The sequence below is a fragment of the Elaeis guineensis genome, chromosome 14, assembly GCF_000442705.2.
Source record: "Elaeis guineensis isolate ETL-2024a chromosome 14, EG11, whole genome shotgun sequence".
In the NCBI taxonomy this organism is placed as follows: Eukaryota; Viridiplantae; Streptophyta; class Magnoliopsida; order Arecales; family Arecaceae; genus Elaeis; species Elaeis guineensis.
This window is the reverse complement of record NC_026006.2, coordinates 64,450,015-64,455,783: the sequence shown is the minus strand read 5'-3', so window position 1 is coordinate 64,455,783 and position 5,769 is coordinate 64,450,015.

Here is a 5,769-nt window from a genome sequence, read left to right as displayed (position 1 = left end):
ATCAAGAAGTGGGTTGACTGTGATAACAAAGGCAACTCACGTGCTACGGCATTAGCCTGCCAAGGCAACGGAGATAGCCAATGCGTTGGACAGACTATGCGGCAGACCAGACGCAAGTAGCTCTGCTTTGCATACGACTCTGTATGTCTTAGTTCAATTCTTAAGTCAGTAGTCCCGATGATGAATTGAAGACCTGAGATATCTCATGATGGCGGGTTGATCCGAGGTACTCATGGTAACCACTGTAACAACCATGTTCATATATGTATGTATGTATATAGTTGCTGATTCTATTTATAGGATTTGGCAAATCTGCATGTGCAAACATGTGAGACATAAAATGTTATATGCTTTGAAGGTTGCTTGCTAATGCATGTAATGGTATAAGACTGGTAGTAGATAGGTGAGCATGGATGCATATGTGAAGTAATGTTATGCAGTGTTGCATGTTCCTGGAAGAAGTCCCATTGCTTGCGTGACTATGTTATTGCATTAGTCATCTTTGTGGTCTAACATATTTAAGAAGCACCTTATAGGTCTGAAAAGTGAGAACTTATCTTTCTCAGCATTTTTTTTAAAATAACGCAGTTGTGAAGAATTGCATGAAGAATATCACCTGTAAAGTAAGGCTTGACAGGTGATGAATGGGAATATTCATGTTCGGTTGTATGAGGGAGAACTTCCTGAAAAAATATATGCTAATACATTATACATTACCGAAATTAGTGTATGTGTTTTTTCTTTTTCTTTTTTTCCCCTAAATTAGATGAATTGTAAGTGAGTTTATATTGAATCTTGGGTTACCAGATCGAAATTTAAATGTTCCTGGAGAATTGCATGAAATGCCTGTTCGCAGCCCAAAAAGTTAGTGCACCAGAACTCGTCGAGTATTTCTCTTAGGCAATAAAGCAGGCCACTTCATGTGTGAACCTCATGTATCCTTTTTAAGAATATTTTGGGCAGTTAATATATTTTTTATTTGATACATTCATCTCGATTCATCTCTGTTTTTTTAAAAGATGCTGTTGCGGCCAATCGCCTCGTCGCCCGATCGCCGAGAAACGTACACCTGCAAAAACGAGAAGTCCACTCTGACCGGAGGCGGCTCCGGCGGGGACCCTCCGACGGTCAAGTCAGAGAGGTGACTGGGCAACAGTGAAATGTAGACAGAGAGCTCGATCGAGAAAGAGAGGGGGAGAGAGGAGCGAGCCTGCGTTTTTGGGAGTCGAGAAGTGGGAGAGACGGAGCGGATCGATCTCTTTGCACTGTTGCCTTCCCCGGTTTATATAGTGGAGCACGGTATGGCGCCGTCATTAATGGCGCGGACAAGTGAGGAACTGTCAACTCACTGTAGACTGTCAGGGTCGCCGTGAAAGTGTCACGTCGCCGTGCGGCTGTCAAATCACCAGGGTTGACAATGCCCTTGGCGGGACAATGCCCCTAGGTAGCCGTGCCGCATGTCGCTTGTCAGAGCTGACAAGGTCTGGCGGCTGTACGGCGGTTGGAGGAGCCGACCGACCCAAAGTCGGTGGCCAGCTGAGTGGTGTCGGGCCCCTCCGTTGGTCGGCGAGTCCTTCGCGAGTCGGCCATCGGACCTCTGGGTTCAGTCGGTCGGAAAAAGTGCGCCCGACATATCCTCAGTCGGTCGTGAGCCGATAATTAGCCGGTAATGGCATCCGCCAGTCGGTCGCTCCGACCGCCAATCGGTCGGGCCGTTAGTCGGTCGGGCCGTCAGTCGGTCGGTCCTCCCGGCCGTCAGTCGGTCGGGCCGCCAGTCGGTCGGTCGGGACGTCAGTCGGTCGGTCGGGACGTCAGTCGGTCGGTCGGGCCGTCAATCGATCGGTCCTCCCGGCCGTCAGTCGGTCGGTCGGTGGGTATCCCCCAACAGTTGCCCCCCTCCACTCCTAAGTCGGATGGTGAGCTGGCCGATGCTTTCATTCGGGCAGTAATCCTGGACGACTGGGAGTGGATTTATCGTATGCATAGATCCGACCGTACCGCCGGCTGATCCGATGTCAGACGCCTCATAAATGCCAAGCGATCTGGACGTCTAGTCGGTGTCAGAAGTCACGTCGGCGTCAGGTGTCAGACATCGCGTCTTGTCGTTGTCAGACGTTACGTCGGTGTCAGAAGATCGGGCGCCGGACGATACGGCGTCAGACGGCCGGATATTCGACGCCGATCGCGGGAGTGTGGGCCGCTGTCAGGCGTCCCATCGGGAACGTGAATCGGCGCGGGCGCATAAATGCGGAACCGCGCCCTCGCGTGCCGCGTGTCGAAGGTGGTTGGCCGGCGCCCCCCGCATTTAATGTGGGCGGTATGGCCGTCCCGGGATGGGGTGCGCCGAATACTCCGCCAACCGACGGGCACCACGCGTCGTGCATCTGTGGGCCTTCGATCAGCGCGGAAGCATCTCGGCCGTCGGTCGGCCCTATATATATAGGACCTCCCGGACCCATGACCCCACACTTGCCATTTTGCTGGAGAAACTCTGTCCGGGCGATTTCTCAGTCGTCGCGGGCAGAGCTTTCTTGCTTCCGAAGGAGTTCATCTGGTTCGTGGTCCTCCTTTCCCATCTTCTTCTTCTTCCTCTTCTTCTCTTTTTCTCCTCCTTCTTCTTCATTCGATTCCGGTGCAATGGCCAGGAATCCGACTCAGGGAGCTCGGTCGGGGAACCCGACCGACGACTCCCGATCGGCTCCGGAAGATGAGGCCTCCTCGCTTTCGGGGCCGAATGTCGATCGGCTTCGGGAGCAATATCGCATCCCAGAGCAGTTTCGGCTCTCCGCTCCAGGGGCCGGCGGTCGGGTTAACAGCCCTCCGCCCGGCGATCTGGCGTTGTATGTCGAAGACCTTCGCGCGGGTCTTCGGCTTCCAATTCTGGAGTTCGTCCGGAATTTATTAGATTATTACGGACTCTGTCCGGCGCAACTGGCGCCGAACTCCGTCCGTCTCATCATCTCCTTTGCGTTGTTGTGTCAGCTCTTGCCGACCAACCCTCGCGTTTCACTCTTTCGGGCATTCTTTGTGCTCCGACCCCACCCTAAAGCCCGAGGGTGGTGGCTCTTCAACCCCCGGAAGGGTCTTGCCTTCATCACTGGTCTTCCATCGTCCATTCATGGGTGGAAGAACCAGTTTTTCTTCATTTCCTCCTCATCTCCTTGGGGCTTCCCTTCCCGCTGGGGTGTGCCCCGAACCGAAGCCAACGACAACAGCCGGGTGGAGGCGGACGACCGGGAGGACTTCCACCGACTGAAAGACATGTCAGTCCCGAAGCAGAGGGAGCTTGTTACCGAACAAGCTCTCTATGATGCCGACTTGAGTCTGGTCCCCCGACTAGGTATCGCCCGATCCCCCGGTCTTTCTTTTCATTCGGCTCTTGGCCCGGTCTTTAACATTTTTGTTGGTATTGCAGGGACATCTCCAAGGATGCGGCCGACAGACGCCGAGATTCGGCGGTTCGCGACAAGGAAGAGGCCAGCATCGGGGGCCGGTCCTTCGCGCCCCCCGAAGAAACCTGCTCCAGCGGCGCCGACCGTCGAGGCATCGGCGACCGGCCAGTCGGAGCCTGTAATAGCCCTCGCGGCTCCGACGGCCCACACGGAGGAGAGACCGGCTGAGGAGGCGGCCGAGGGAACATCGGCGGCTTCGCCGGTGCGGGTGGAGCCGGATGACGTTCGGGAAACCGAACATCGTCCGGCGGCATCCGTTGGCGCAATGAGGGGCGCTGGGTCGAACTCCAGCGTCCCCTCGCTATCGATTCCGTCGGTCGGGGCAGCCGATCGGGGGAAAGCCCCGATGGATCCCGCGGAGGAGGCAAGATCGGGGAGCCGCTCTGTGCCTCCCAGCGCACATTACCCCGAAGGAGCGTCGGCGTTGGCCGACCACAACCTTGCGAGGAGGTTGTGTCAGGGGATCCTCCTCCCAGCCGACGTAGAGTCGCTGAGATCTCGGCAGGTGACCGAGATGCTGTCGCGGTTCTATCCGACCATGGTCGAGGTAAGCTTCGCATCATCTTCTCTTTCCCTTAGAAATTTTCCTTGTTATGTGATCCTGACGAAGCCTTTTCAATCGGCAGCTGATCTTCATGATGTCAGAACTGGAGGCCGGGTACCGAAGGTTCGGCAACGTCCGGGCCGCTTACAAGGAGAGGTCGGCAGCGGCCGAAGCTGAGAGGGCGATGTTGGCCGACCACCTCCAGCAATCGGCCGACCGGGAGGCCAAGTTAGTAGACGAGGTCTCCCGGCTTGGGTCCGAACTTAGGTCGGCCAAGAAGGAGGCCAGACATAAGGGTCGGGCCGTGCGTCGTCTTCGGCACGAACGGGACGGCGCCACCGCCGAACTCCAAGGGGAGCGCGAGCAACTCCGGGTCAGCCTGGTGAAGCTCGCCGAAGCCGAAGAGGAGCTATCAATCGCCCAGATCGACGCCGAAATGGCGAAGGCTGAGGCGGAGTCGGCGAGGGAGTCGCTCGCCCGTGCGGAGGACGAGGCAAGGTCGGCGAAAGAGTCAACCGATCGGGCAGTGGAAGACTTCCGGGCCTCCGACCAATACCGGGAGGAGATGCTCGAGTCGGGCTTCGCCTCGTACCGGGTGGGGTTCGAGGACGGTCGGGATGCCGTCCATGCCTTGTACCCGGAGTTGGACGTCAGCAGCGTCGTCCCGCCGGTAGCCGAGGAGGAAGGATCCGAGGAGATGGCCGACCAGCCGTCGGGAGGCGTCGTCGTGGCGGAGGAAGCCGTCCCGGAGCAGGTGGCGCCGACCGATATCCCCTCGCCGACCGAAGCCCCTCCTTCAGCCGCCGACCCAGCGCCGCTTATGGCCGACACGTCGGTCATCCCCGATCCTCCGTCGGTCGAGGAGATAGACTAAGACAGATGATCGGGCCCTGCCGACTACCTCTGTTTTTTGTTTTTCTTTTTTCCTGAAGTACTTGTAATCGGGCTTCGACCCGACTTTGTAATTCTCTTTCAGTTTTGAATGAAACTTTTTCACTTTCTCCTTTTGTTTGTAATGTCGAATGTGTCTGTAATGTCGCATGCCCATGTGAGTTGCTAACTTAAAATAAGTCGCTAACTGCCATAGGTCGGTTAGGACGTTTGGCAACTTGTGCCGACCCGAAGGTAAGGTAGATCCCGCCTTTAGATCGGCTTCTGATAGTCAACGCTGATCATCGGGCGCATATGTTAAGTCGGGAGCCACAAAGGTAGTGTAAGTCCCAATTTCAGATCGGACTTTGATGGTCGAGATCTTCTGTCGGGCGCCCGTTGAGTCGGGATCCGACCGACCGTGACTACGGTTCGGCAGTCGGGTCCTGTCTGACTTGTTCGGTCGGAAGTCGTCCGGCGCATTCAGTCGGGGGAGCGACGATAAGTCGGGCCCCGATACCCTTGTGTCGGGTACACCTCCGCGCCTCGTGATATACGGTGGGAAGCCGCATATCCTCCGACCGACTGTGGCTCGGTCGGTAAGTCGTAGATGCGACTAAGGTCGCGTCGTGTGATAGACGGTGGTAAGCCGAATATCCTTCGATCGACCGTGGCTCGGTCGGGAGTCGCGACGTCGGTCGCGTAGGCCTTTCGCCTTTTCTTGGTCGGGGCGCGATCGGCGTGTTAGCCGATGACCTGGCCCGAGAGTTCGACCGTAGAAGGAGCGCCAGCTCCCATCATTGTAGATGCATCGATCCTTGTAAGGGTCCGATGTCTCGTCGACTGTCGAAGGAGTGTCGACTCCCGTCATTGTAGATGCATCGGTCCTTGTAAGGGTCCGAT